General features: G+C 37.7%; 1 protein-coding gene across 7 annotated transcripts in view; it reads right to left on the bottom strand.

The window, feature by feature from the left end:
* Positions 1-15300, bottom strand: part of INSC (INSC spindle orientation adaptor protein) — a 138385-nt gene that overhangs the window by 65677 nt on the left and 57408 nt on the right. Inside the window, exon 4 of one of the 7 annotated variants that reach the window (XM_055722842.1) lies at positions 14572-14656. The exons of the other annotated variants lie outside the window; for them this stretch is intronic. The gene's annotated coding sequence lies outside the window, so the exon portion shown is untranslated. The remainder of the gene's footprint in view (positions 1-14571; positions 14657-15300) is intronic. 7 annotated transcript variants of the gene reach the window in all.

Raw genomic sequence — 15300 nt, 5'->3', positions numbered from 1 at the left:
ACTCCTCTGATTACCCACTTACTCTCCCCACCTTTTAAAAGAGCCTTTTACTGTTTTCCTATGTCCTAAGAAGTGATGGCAAGAATAAGCACACAATATCCAAGATTCAGGTAAATGACGGATTTATACATTTGAATTACATTTTTTGCACTGTCCCTATTTTCTAAGAATTCCCAAAAATTATTTTCTCTTTTAGTGTTTTGCAGAGAGCCGTTTCATTTTCACTTTTAGAAAATTATTTATTTTGATTTCAGAATTTTTTCAATGAGTGATAATGCATAATTCAGAGTTTGCTATTCTATATGTATGACAAAAGAGACTGTTCTTCAGTTCCATTCCCCTCCTCACATGCACTACTTTATGTTCTTTAACACATAATTTCTTCTGGCATTTTACATTTTGGTGATTCAGTACTGAGAGACGTTTTTTGTTTGCACTTTATTTTAAATCAACCTGAGCAGTTTTGCATCAGCAAGAAGTGCTGCTGTCCTGCTATTATAACTGTTTTTCAGGGCAATAAATACATTAAGCAAGATTGGTTCGAGCATAAGGAACCTTATTGGTATGATTTCCCCAGTTCTGTTTAGCTGAGCAACAGTAGATGGGTAACTGGCATAGAAGCTGAAGTATATAGATAGTAGTTCCCCATCAGTTTGAATTTCTGAATTTAGTATGTCATGGCATATTGACAAAAAAGCAATTTATCTAGACTCTACACTATAAAAGCAGCATTTCATGTAATAATAGTAGTAAAAATAATTCAGTGCAAAATAAAAATTCAAGTGAAAGTCTCCAGCATTTCCTCAAAGTGATTCTATTTTAATTGAGGTTGTAAAATATTTGATGAAGTTTTCAAGAGCACTCAACTGAACTTGAGTAACTAGCAATTTGAATACTCTGAATTCTAGCGTGCTTGCCAAAAAAAAAAAAAAAAAACCCAGAGTCTTTAAGAAATTGTCTTATTTTGAAAAAATCATTTGATGTCATCAGCTGACACCAACTTGGAGCAACAGCACGTTAAAGTATATTGCTTCAAAAGATACTCAGACCTTGTTTCATACAGACATTTCTGCAGTATGTAACACATAGCAGGCAAATTTCATCCTGGAGAAAGGCTCAAAATAAATAAACCTATTTAAATTTTCTAAAGAGAGGCATATTATATTCAGAGTTCTGTTACTAGCATTTCCCTTCTATTTTGCTATTTTCTGTCATCTATTAAGTAGTTTGTTAACTAGTGAATCACAAGATCTTTAGGATAGACAAGATGGATTGACATCTAAAGGGTTGCTCTATCTCACATTGGTGCTACATGAATACAGAAGTGAAGAATTAATAACTAGATCATTTGTTTAAAACTTCCAGCTTGGAGCTCCCTACTACAACTTTACTGGCAGCACATACACTTCTTTTTAAATTGCAAATGTTATAATGAAAAAGAGTTATACCTCCATTTTAGCACTGAGTTTCACTAAGTGCAGGTTTCATGTTTTATAACATTGTGTTGAAGTCTGAGCTGATCAATTCATGTGAATAATTTCAGTGGTTATATTTATAAAGTGTAAAGACTTCTGCTAGTCAAATTATGTTTCCAAGGCTTCTTAGCCTTTTTATCCATTTTCACCTATTATGACAGATTTATTACTAATCCTAATGATAGCATTTAATGTAACTTCCAGATAAGCCTATGGTTAAAATCAATGCCAATTCTTACAACTGCACCCAAATTTATTATTCTAATTAGCGGTAGGTAATTAATTGGCAACAAACAACTTCTTGAATGGATTTAGCACCCTCTTTGAATATAAATCATCTCTAATTTTTTTCTAATTCATCTTTTCAAAATTATTTATAGGTACCCAATATACTCAGGGCCAGTTTCTACATCAATACAATGGACAGTAAAACTCAACTCTCAGTAAAATGATTTAGTGAAGAGCCATAGAGACAGCTCTTATTTATCCTCAAGTTGCTTTACATAATATTAATTGCATGAAAGAGCCTTGTAGATGTATGATACCGTATTTGCACTGAGTTTAGAAAAATTTTTAGCTTAGAAGATGCAGAATAGCTTTAAGGTAGCTGAGAATCAGACTCATGATTTTCAAGTGAGCACACTTCCTTTGTAGATCATTCCTAAGGTAATACAGGTCTATGAATATCTGGTATTTGTAACTGATGTGGCAAGCTAAAAACTTAGCCAGATTATTTGCTCTGTGTTCTCTTTTCCCCTTGATTTTAAGTCCTTCTTTTCCAGTAGAATCATAGAATCATTTAGGTTGGAAAAGTCCTTTGAGATCATGAAGTCCAACTGTTAACCCAGGACTGCCAAGTCCATCACTAAACCATGCCCCTAAGCACCGCATCTATGCATTTTTTAAACACCTCCAGGGATGGTGATTCCACCACCTCTCTGGGCAGCCTGTTCCAATGCTTGACCGCCTTTCCAGCACACAAGTTTTTCCTAATATCCAATCTAAACCTCCCCTGGCACAACTTGAGGACATTCCCGCTTGTCCTGCTACTTGCTCTCTGGGAGAAAAGACCTGTCCCCACCTGACTACAACCTCCTTTCAGGTAGTTGTAGAGAGCAATAAGATCCCCCTGAGTCTCCTCCTCTTCAGATTGAACAGCCCCAGTTCCCTCAGCCGCTCCTCGTAAGACTTGTGCTCCAGACCCTTCACCAGCTTCATCACCCTTCTCTGACATGCTCCAGCACCTCTACGTTCCTCCTGAAGTGAGAGGCCCAAAACTGAACACAGGATTTGAGGTGCATCCCCACCCCTGCTGAGTACAGGGGGACAATCACTTCCCTTGTCCTGCTGGCCACACTGTTTCTGATACAAGCCAGGGTGCTGTTGGCCTTCTTGGCCACCTGTGAACACTGCTGCCTTGTGTTCAGCCACCCATCAATCCCCACACCCAGGTCCTTTCCCACCAAGCAGCTTTCCAGCCATGCTTTCCCAAGCCTGTAGCATTGCCTCTGCAAGCCAACTTCACTAGGACAAAAGGTTAGTTTAGTATGAATCATTTAAATCTTTAGGAAACACTGCTAAAAGTACATTAGTCCCTAGCTTTCACAAAAGTTAACAGCTTAGTTTAGAATGCTATTTTAATTTCCCTCAGTGGTTACCCAGTCATTACAGTTACTGAAGTCTAACAATTTCCCCAAATGAAGTCAGTAACATATAATGCAAATTACAGCCCTGAAATATTTCTCAAAACAAAACAGCTTAAGGAAAGGTACACTGTAGTCAGCCAGATATCCTGAAGTGTACTGTGGAACACAGAACTCTGTTAGCCAACACCAATCATGCCTTCTATTTGCTAATGTTTCCATAGTAAAAACTTAACTGTTTTGTTGACCAGGGATACCTCACTAGTGCTACTTTTCTGATAGATGATACCTATGAGTCTTCTTCACCTGACCTGAAACCAACAATGGGCTCTCTTTGCCATTTACTGAAACTTCAGTACCATCAAATTCAGTCTGGCATCTGCACTCTGGGATAATGGAATTACTCAAACAACCAGCCTCCTCAAAACTAGTGCTACTCTAGAGAAAATATGTTAAAAACAAACAGCTTGTGCCTTGTTAAACACCCATCCAGTTTATGCAGGGAGGTCAAATGAAGACCAGCCTGTGAAACTTGGAACTAAACACTGCAGTCAAGCTACTGCATTTTGGAAATCTTATGCATTCACCAATATAGAAATGTCTATAAGGAAAGTAAAAAACTATAAACACTTGTAATATATAGGGTATGATGTGTAAATTAACTACAGCTTCATTGCACCTATTTAAAAGGCCACATAAATCATTTAGTGTTAAGTGCTGCACCAATGTTCTTCTCAGATCTTTATGTTTTTCTGAGAAATCCTCACTATAAGCTGTCCCTCTAAAAACGTCTGGAAATATTATACCATCCCAGAATTACTGGCAGACTACAGAACATAAGAAAGACACAATATAAAAATGACAGACCAGTTTGGCTTGCTGATTAGCCTAGGTAAAATCTAGGATAAACTTATCATATATTAGTTTTCTTTACAAAATTAGAGTTTAAGTAGGGCCAGGTCCTTTCCAGCCTCTGTCAACTGAAGGGATAGTCAGAAGGCAAAATGACTAGTTCAAACCGATTTTGTGGATTTTTACTTTGCCCCTGGTACATTAAATTGCTAAAACAGTAGCTGTCTCAAGAAGCACATAAAGCCATTGAATTCACAGAAAGTAAAGGCAGCAGTAACAAAGAATATAATTTGCTGACAGAAAGAAGAAAATGCTAAATGTACCCTGCTATCAACAAGTTAATGACAGTATAAGGCTGCTGACTGGCATGCATACAGGCAAAGATGAACAAACAGTATGCTAATATTAATCACAATGATCACCAAAATACCTCTGTTGAATTTATATTTGTATAGTATTTATTAATTCATATTTGCAACAAATACTATTGCATTAGTAGTGTCATTATAAACTAGTAAACCAACTAAAAATTCCAAAACCAATTAGCTTGGTTAACCCTGTGATATTGGTATATTCAGACTTAAACTGTTACAGACTCAGATCAGACTTGATGGACTTTGATCCAGCTCGAGGAAACCACCAGACAGAAGCAGGCAATTTTAGCTACTTTACAATTCAGACAATGTGGTAGATGGGGGAAAAAAATGCTCTCCCCACTGGCCCTGCTTGAGAGTCCATTCATGTTGAAGTGGGAGTGGGGGACAGCCAATATAAATCTACTGCTCCTACATTGCTTCACCCAAATGTGGTGGCATGAGTTACTGACATGCTTATATTTTTTTAATCTCCATTTGACCACTGGAAAAACCTAGTAATGAAGGTGAACATCAAATTCTGCAAGTGGAACTGATGGAGCACTTGTTGCCTTTTTGTGTTTTTTTTTTTTTAATATTGCTCTTTTTTTAATTCTGTCCATGTGTAAGAGTCTGTTACTGAAGGTCAGAGATAACCCATTTGCAACAATGTTGATCATCATATCTAAACAACTCTGCTTCCCTCTGCAAGTTCATTTCAGCAGTCATATGCAATCCATCAGCTACACCGGCCTAGATGTTCTCTGGCCTGAGATTTCTCACTTAGCCAAACCTGCCAAACCATAAGGCAGTTTAGTGCTCTGCACTGAAAAAAATTATAAGACCATCCAATGAATTATCTCCTCTATAAGCCTCTGTTCATTTTTAATTATATTTACAGAATATCAATGTGAGATAAGACAGAAGAGCTATAAATGAAGCAAAAATAAAAAATCCACTGACCAAGCTTTGTGAAAGATATTTGTTCATTTGCTCTGCAGTGAGTAAGGAGATTCCCTTCATTCCTCAGGCAAATTGCTCTTTGATAGCTGGATGAAGTAGCCATTCCCTCCCCTGAAATAAGAAGCTGTTCTCCAATGCACAGACAAAAGCAGTGCTGAGGAGGCAAGATCCCACCACTCTTGTTCTCTTTCCAAATGACAGTCTTCATCTTGCAAAACCATGAAGCAGTTACAGTTTTTCTTAAAAATTAGTTACCAGAGCTGAGAGGTCTTAGCTTTGTGCACAATGATAGAATCCATGACTTTGGACTGTATTTAGTCCAATGTAAGCAGAACAGCATAGCCTGATGGATCATCACAAGGGCAGATCTACTCAGCACGTTTTTACAGCTTTCCAGGACTTTTAAGTCTGACTTGGTGACTGTAAGTACGTTGATAATCTTGAAAGGATGTTGTCATCAGCATGGATTTCAATTGCTAGTTACTGGGTACACACAAAGTTCTCACTCCCATAAACAGCTGGGCATGTTTCCTGCATCATATGACCAAAAAGTCAACAGGGCCATCAGCAGGAAAGAATGTGCTCATGATATTAACCAGAGTTCATCCCAGTTCACCGCTTCCTGATGCTCAGGCTACACTCGTAATTGCAGAGGACAATATTCCTCATAGATTTATAAGAACAATATGCTGTAAGACGGAAGTCCTTGTAAGCACCTAGCAGGGAGGGAGAAATAGAAATGGAAGAGAGAAGGAGAAAAACAACATTGGAAATAATTTGGGGCCATAGACCATCGAATTGCTCAGACACAATCACAAGCAAGGACTAATTTGGAGACTAACATGAGAGTCCATGAAAATAGTGCCAGTGCCTCATTGAACATTTTTTTTTTCCTCCAAATCTGCCTTAATTTGCAGTTTAATAACAAACAGTACAGCTCTCTGTGCCTTTTTCAAAGGAGTTATGACATGCATTATGAGCAGCACCATTAGCCTTTCACCTTTTACTATTTACTCATTTAGGGTCCTAACCCTACTGATTTAAGTAAAGCCTGGATTACTTAATGAAGGAAGCAACAAGCATTTTACAGAGTCATGAGATCAGTATCACTCAGGAGACTACAGAAATTTGGGGACCCTCAGTCACATCTATTGCACAGCAGCTCTAGCTAAAACTGTCAAAAAACGAGTAAGAAAAGGGTAGCCTGGTGCTGGCTTTTCCAACTTTCACATTGGAACATTAGCCTTTCAACAGACAAGTTAAAAAGATGAAAACTAGCAACACAGTGTCACAAACACTGGAATGAATTGGCAAAAATACCTTAAGTAGTCTTATTCAAATAAGAAAGCAGTTTCTCATCCAACAAATCCAATGTTTATGTACATATAAACTTCTGTGTAAGTCAGAGGACTGAAAATTGAAACTTATGTCATCAAATCCACTCTTCTGATACCAGAAGCAACCAGATCTTGCTCTTCAATTGCTTAAAAATAAACACTAAAGATAATTTATTGTGGGTTCAAAAGTGTTCTATTAAGTGGTTATGATAGAATTGCACTGCTCCAGTTGTTAGAAATTTCTTATTTCTAATCTACATTTCTTAAAAGCCTGTTCATTCCCATTTGGTTTCATCTTTCCTTTTAAATAAGAATTTAACTTCCAGTGCATTTCTAGAAAGCAGAAACATGCCCTCAGCTTCTGTTTGGCCAGACTTAAACAGAATTCTTTAGGTTCATTTTATGAAACTCTGTTACGTTTCACTCCTCCTGCCCTAAACAGCCTGGTAGATCTGTTGATGCTGTGAAATCCGTTTTTTACTGAAAGACTTGACAATATGCTTGACAGCAAATGAAGTCTCACAGTAAATTGCGCAGTGACATTAGTACACCCTTACCTCCACCGGAAATATGTTGCTTCATACAGTGTAGAACCAATCTTTCTGCCTTCATCGCCACATCTTACTGGCAAATGCATAGTCATCTTGTTATCAACTAGTATACATAGGTCCTTCTCCTAATTTTTTCCCCCATCAAATGAGCTACAAATTGTTGCAGACTTTCTTGTTCTCAGGCCCTAAATGCACAACCTTAAGATTTCAATTACTCCTCCCTTTCCTCCAATACCTGAAGTCTACTTCTAACTCTGCTTTCAAAAATAACCCTTGCCATTACCACTTCCTAATTTACCCTTTGACTAATAGCTACTGTTTTCTAGTAATAAACTAGTATATCACTAGTAATTACTAGTAAATTACTATGTGTATAATCTTCACCGAATTACTTTTGTTAAATGGGAAATATAGGGAAATCAAATTTGCCTTATCAGAGAACGATAGAAGATTATTCAGTACAATGCATCTTTGGTTCATGTTTTGGCATCCCATTTCCTGCTTAATCCCAAACATTTAGTTACTCTTTACTACAATTTCTTCCTTTTCCTTTCCAGTTATCTCTTATTCAACCCTCTGTCACTCCTTAGATACAAGCACTATGTTTCACTACTTTCCACTTGCAGTCACTACAAAATTTTGCTAGCAAGTTCAGCAGCCTAGAGTCATTTTCCTGCCTTTTGTAGATCAAGTTGTGTTTTTCTTCACCCTCAGATATTTTTCTTTATCTTTCCATGCACCTGACAGAGTCAAAACTAGACGGTTAGCGTTCCTGTCTGGGCAGAAAATAAAGTCTTTGTTCAATCAGGGTATTACGACAGTGTTTAATACCTAGTACTTACTGATTGCATAAAGTAAGCATTTCTTACCACCTTCTCTTTTCATCTGCACAGTTATTGAATTCAGATAGCATTCATATATATTAAATTGCTTTCCTCAAAAGTCTGACTGGAAAAAGTATAACTGGCAGTATATACTAGATTGGAGTCCTAGATAGTCAAATCGCCTCTTAAAAGGCTATTTAATAAACACAGACCTGCTGTGTTAGCTTGCCCAGATGGACCCTTCCTTGTACTTCAGATTAGGATACAATAACACCAATTACTCTTTGTGTGTGTATGGATGTGCATGCATATACCTATGACATTTCCCTTCTCTACACAATACATCCCTCCCAAACCACACATTGCATCTAAGGCTCTGATCTAATTGGAATAGACATTGTTTTACTCCTGCCTTTTGAATGCAATTCAAAATTCTGATTTCTCTTCCCTTTCCCTCCTTCTGCTGATACTATTTTATTCTGTTTATGTATCTACTGCTCAGTTGCCAGAGAGAGATCCCTGAGCCAAGCAGAAGCACGAGATATTTGCAGTCTATTTGCTGTACACACCCAGACTTGTATTTTCTGAATTACTTAGAGCTTGTGTGGTCCTCCAGCCATAATAAATTTACTCAGAGCAGCAGAGTGATCTAGTGGATAGACTCCTCGAGTAGAAATTTAAAAAGTTGGGCTCCATTCTTTGCTTTCCTACTTATATTCTGACAAGTTTTGCCACCTCCTGCTAGACTCTGTCTCTCTCCTCTACTTGGTCTATGAAGTGACACTTTCTTGCTTTTGCACTGACTGTTGTGCACAGCGTTCTGATCTTGATTGGAGTTGCCAGATGCTACTGTAACACATGTAGCAGAGAAAGGCAAAAAAAATCTAAGTTTATCAAAGTAGTCCTGAAGGCCAAATAACCAAAGGAGAAAGGAAATGAGCAGTTATCTTTACTACCGTAAAGTCACTTTTGAATGAGGGACAACAGCTGAAGTGTAAAGAATGCCTGAGCTATAACAGGCTCATCAAAATATAAAATCCAAAGCAAATGGATTCCAAGACCTGAAAAAAAGACAAGAGTTCAGAAGGGTTCTTCAAAATGCTGAATGAGGGGTGGAAACAACCACAGCCTGGTTTCCTGGTAAAAGTAAAGATGAGTGGATTGGAAGTCCCACAGATTGCTCATTCCTTGGAAATAATTAACTAGCAAGAACTTTTCACCTTACTACTGTTCACAGTAATTCTGATCATCTCAGATGTAAAAGAGGAACAAGTGAGAGCGCAAATCTTGCTGACAAGAGCCCAATTTCACAGGTATCAGTCTCCATCTTCAGAAGAGAGCATGTGAAAAGAATTACATACCATGGAGGACAGAACCAGGTGGCTTTTACAGGGACTGAGAGAATATTACAAATGATTACAAGACAAGACAACAGAAGAAAGATCTCTTCTTTTCCCCCTTCTTAGTGCGTAGGCTGAAACAGCATACCTATTTATTCCTCTTCATTTAGAGAGAGCAAAGTCTGGGTCACTGTCAGTGAATCTCTGGCACAAATGAGTTCTCCATGATTCATAAGGTTATATACAGGCTCTACATTTTGCAGTGCATTACAAACAGGACAATGTTTTCCAGAAGAAAAGAATCATTCTGGTATCACTGCACAAAAATAAGTCAATTATCTCTTCTTAATTATTTATTTAGAATTAATAAAATCTTGCTGGCCATGAAAGGAACCTGGGAAACAGCTAACAGGAGTGAAAATTTAGTGACACCATTTTTTTTGCAATTATACATCCCAGATTCAATGAATTAGCCTCTGGCACCAAGTATAAACAAACAGGTATTTTATGCGAGTACAGTGTTTTGCATTAAAAACCAATTAAGGGATAAGTGGTACAGGTTTTCATCCTGCTATAATGCTCTATGATACCTCACATTAGAGCAAGCAAACTGGATGTGAAAATGTATCAGAAATGGAAATAAGGAAACATTCCATAATATTAAATCTGTTATCACACCAGGCTTAGCTAAATAAATTTGCTTCATATAAATTACTGTGGGATAACAGAACTTCCTCACAAATGGGAAATACATGTCTGATACACAAAAAATAGCTGTCTTATTCACTGAATGGTCTCTTTTCCTTTCCCTTTGTCGGTCTCTATTATAAGAGTAAAGCCTCCAGAGGAAGGAAGAAAGCTCTCTGTGTATTTGTCAAGTATCTGATTAACAATCCTTTTCTGCTGCCATCATGTAACCAGAAAATAAGATAACTGACTTCACTGTATAGACATGAAAATACAAGTAGATCCAGTTTTCTATGTGATTTCTATGTTCCACTGTTTTCTGGAGTGCGAGAATAAATCAATTTAGCTTTATTAAAGGATTTTCATCACTTCATAAAATTTTCAAAGCACATGCTCAATGGTTTCTCAAAGTCCATCAGTTGTCATGCAGAATGTACTTTTCTGTAGCTGCCACTGTTACAAAAATTCAGGCGGGAATCTTGGTGGTAACTTGGCACACTGACTGCCTTTGCTGTGCAATTCAGATTCTACCTCTCACCTGATGTGTTTCTAAACAGACTCAAACAATGCCATGAAACCCAGATCCTAAATCTGAAACAATTGAAACAGGATCAAAACTGTGCATTTTGGGCCATCTCTAACTTGAAGGGAAATGGAGTTTCTCTCCCCAGTGTCCCCCTCCCCAAAAGTTGCATTTAACTAAACCCATTATTAGACTGGAGATTATCCCTAACAAGGAAAACAGTTGAATCTTCCTCCTGAAATCAGGAGACAAGAACCAATTAGGTAATTTCCATTTTCTGAAAAATATAGCATTTCTCTTCAATTTATTCCAGAAAAGAATAATTTAAATAGATGTGCTTTTCAAAAAGCACTGACAGGTACTCCTGTTCTCCATTACCAATAAAAGAGGTATAAATCACTGCACCCACACCCCCAAACCAAACAAAAAAGTGCCCCTGCTTTCCTGCTTCTCACCACTGCAAAAGCCAAAGACAACCCATTTCCAGTGGACAGGAGAAAAGAAACACCAACAAAGTTATTTAAGGTTGGTCAGAAAGCAAGCATTAGAAACAGCGTGAAGGTGGCACAACTAAAACAGTAACAGTTCACCACAATTTCCCACCTTTAAATTACATTCAATTGGCTATGTAGAAGTATATTTTAAAAAAATCAATACTAAATGCTGTAAACTTACTCCTACAATTGAATCAGTGAAAACAACATTATACATCTTCTGTCTACATTTTGCCAGATATGAACTGACAATAAAGGTTGTGTGCTTATGTCTTTGCTTTTCTCTTCCCTCCCCACCTTTCCCCACCACCTCAACCCTCCAGATATCTGACTTGGATTCAGAAGTTTTGAAGACTTGAAATACTCCAGATTGCACTATTCAGGCCAAAGTGTGATAGTGCAGCTTTGGAGAGCAATACTGGTAGAAGTCTCATTGGTCCTACTGAGATTGGAGAGGGATGGGACAGTATCCTTTTCCTGTATTCAGGATGTATCACCTTTGTTTCAGGGCACCCTTGATTATTAAATATACAGTTGGAATTTCCATCAAGCATAACCTTACTGGAACTAGTCTTTCCTGTATTTCACAGCTGCCTGGAAAGATGGCTGGTGATAACCAGAGTGAAATTATGACAGGGCATATGCTAATCAAGTCATTATCTTACCTGTATCAATATCATATGTATATGCTCACTTGTGAAAACACACATGGTTTAAATGAAATGCCATGATGCCTCATAGGGGGAAAAAAAAGTAATTACTAGATCCAGGAGACTACAAACCAAGTATCAAATTAGATTAGCAGTGGCTGGCCATTTTCTGAGTGATTGTTTTGTTTCCCCCTTCCCCGCCTTTCTTTTTTGTCAAATCAGTTTTAATGTACCAGACTTAACTTGCAGTCATAATGAGAACTGCACATATATGCAACCCATGCTAGTCAAAAACCCAGCATCCATGGGTTAATAACAGGCCAAATATCTCCTGACTTAGTCCATGAAGTAGTTTCTTTAACACATCTTAACTCCATATCCCATCTGCTAGCCATTTGCTATTCTAACATTAAGTCTCATGCAGTAAATTCTGCTGGGAACATTTGCCTATCAATGCATATAAACATATATATTCAGAAAAATATTAGGACTTTTATACTGAACTTAGGCTCAAGCCATCACTTCAGGGGATATTTTTAAGAAACAGAAGTTGACAGAGAGAAAGACCTTCCTCTGCTGGTTTCAAATACTTCAGTGGAATAGACAAGAAACATTATCTTTATGCAGAGGTAAAACAGGTATCTTTGAAATCTCAAATATTCAAACAGAAGACCATTTCTCAGCCAATTGTAGTCAAAATTCCTGTTAATCTGTTGCACAGCTTCAGAGTTGAGAAAACCAAATGTGAAGACTTGATAAACAGTCCTACAACACCTCCTTATTTCCCTTCATTGTATTTGCAGACCTAAGCTGTTGTGAAATGATCATCTTATGCTTGTATACAAGGTTTATTCAACTTTCTACCTTCATATTTCTTGAGGACACTGCAGAAAGTAAGTTCTTAATGGAATTCTTTAGGCCATGCTAAATAATCTCTGGGTCACACTACTATTAGCTGGGATACCTTTTGATTGCCTCATCACTCAGTGCACTACTTGTCTATCCCTTGCGCAGGTGCGTAATAGTGACAGCATTCTGAGCACCACAGCTTCACAGGCACCCAGGAAAAAAAGTTGGGAGAATAGTGTTATGGCAAATATCAGTAGTACTTTACTGTCCATTAGAAAAAAGTTTGACTCTTTCTGACATAAAAGAACCTCTGAAATCCTAACATGTCTTCTCTTGTGTAACTGTAGTAAATTAGCTAATCTGTACCACATTTATCTGCTTGAAGTAGAAAAACTTGTCCTAACAAGCTGCAGGGATGTATACAGACCTCTGATGATAATGGGCTGTTTCCACTGTTAAAGCTCTTTGAGGTATAAAACATAACTAGGCTCACTTCTAGTTATAGATTACTTAATGACCGCATTTGGGAAGCAGCACTGCTGTACTCCAGCGCAAGAATGATTGGGGGCTATATATAGGTTCAAATAAAGCTAAGGTTAACATACCTGCAGAAAGCATGTATGATTCTTGTGTTATGTTTGTGAAATATTATGCGTGTTCCATCTTATCAGTTTTCTTTCCCGATTTATTTAATGCCTAGGTGATTATATTTGCCAAAGACATTTCTTCAAAGTATGAAGCAGGTAATAAATGTAGAGGCATATGGGAAGTGTTAAAGGTGGCTTCACCTGTTCTTCATACGGGCTTCCAAGTAAGCAGACTTTTACAACAACACGGGTGTGTGTCCACATACAAACACACATTGATGGAGGGCACAGATGAAATGCTTAGTAGAGTGACGTGACACCAAGCATAAACAAAGCTAATACACATGGAGGGACAACCTCCCTGCGTGGTTTTCTTTGTAACCTTTGTAAGCAATTCTGAGAAAATCTCAGCTCAAGTGTCATTGTCAAAAGCATCATGTATCGAAAATGGAAAGAGCAGTGACACAAAAGCATTCCTTGAGACACACTGGGGGGACCGCAGGAAAAATAGTTCTATGTAAAAAATAAATTATAACCCTCAAAGAGAATAGATCACTCAAAAAATGCCCACAAAAGAGAGAAGTAGAGAGGACAGACTAAGAATGGAACTAAGTTTTTTAAATGTATGGAGCCACTGCATTTTTCCAAACGCAGTTTACAGCTTCTTTCTGGAGACACAAGATCCTGCACAGATTTGCTAGAAAAATAAACTGAAATTAAGTTTTCTATGCTATTGCACTATGAATAGTGTACTGAATGTATATCATACATATCCTGACATTGTATCAAATTAAAAAGCAGATAGCCAAATGCTGTCCTAAATTTTAATTGAAAAAAAAAAACAAAAACCACAACTTCAGAACTCTCCAAAGACCTTCCCTGTTTCTCTCACAAGCACATACATGTACACACCAAAAATTAAATTGTAAGCAGAGAGCAATATCATTTTTAGATGCTGGAAAGTTCACAGAGATAACAGGAGAAATGGCTTGAACTCTTGTCTCCCATTATAAAGAGAGTAATTAAGCTTTATTACTCCAGTTTCCCACCTCCTGAGGACATGGGGCCTGATTCATCCTACTTGGCACGAGCAAAAGCTGAGAGTGGGTGCAGCTGCAGTATAGCTCTGACCCTACTGCAGACAAAGCAACTGTCAGTCTGCTTTAGCTTTCACCTCTGCTACCATAGTCATTATAGCACACACAAAGCACTGGTGATGCTGTGTGCCTGCAAACTTCCTCCATGCGTGATATTCTGGCACATTTAAGCTTACGTGCTATACTGCATTGGGATCATTTGAAGAGGTGTGTAAATTGATATTGAGGTCTCAATTTAAATAGTAAAAAATGCTCAATTTGAGCATTTACTCAGGGCTCTGCATTTGAAGCATCTGGAACTACAGTAGAACAATACTGCATCTGATGCACATTTTTAAATACTTACCTCTTTTGCAGCAGGGCAGCGGTGTAGCAGTTTACTCAGTTGGACTATCTTCACATTTTACCAAGAAAAAGGTCAATCTGTCACCCTACAGTTGAACCACAGAGAACATTCAGTGCAGTTCCAGCCCTTCTTAGCAGAACAAAATGCTTGGGGGAAAAAATAGCTTATTTTCGCCTGGCAGTAGCACACTGATTTCTTTCCAGGTTGTTCCTGGTTCTTTAGCCAAGAGCAATACAATTAGACTCTCTACCCAGCAAAACCAGGAGTGTTTCAACGTAATCACTTCCTGATTCATTCTCACAACATAAATACAGCCCTTACCCCTTCACATCAGGACTGTGCCACAGGAAGTTTCCACAGCCTTAAGAAAAGTTTGTTTCCTTTAAATGAGATAGAAAACCCAGCTTTATGCCTGAACCATTATTGAGGGAAGGTTCTATCAAAAGAATGAAAAAAAAAAAAAAAAAAAGTGAAGAGACATTGCCATTTTTCTCCATAATGACTTCCCACTAGGTGCACTGAGATATTTAATTTTATTAAATAGTAGCATAAAAATATTGTTACCTGAAATCTGGAAGTCTGAAGACTTCAATGATATTCTCAAGATTACAAACCCAACTTAAACACCTGTGAATAAAGGACTTTTGACTGTTGCAGGCTGAATGCTTGTAATATTCACTAGGTCACTGCCAAGGTCTCATCCTTTAAATCTTAAAGACAGGACAGTAT

This window comes from Falco cherrug, chromosome 10, assembly GCF_023634085.1.
Source record: "Falco cherrug isolate bFalChe1 chromosome 10, bFalChe1.pri, whole genome shotgun sequence".
Taxonomy (NCBI): Eukaryota; Metazoa; Chordata; class Aves; order Falconiformes; family Falconidae; genus Falco; species Falco cherrug.
The sequence above is the reverse complement of the archived record's forward strand: the minus strand, read 5'-3'. Positions and strand labels throughout refer to the sequence as shown.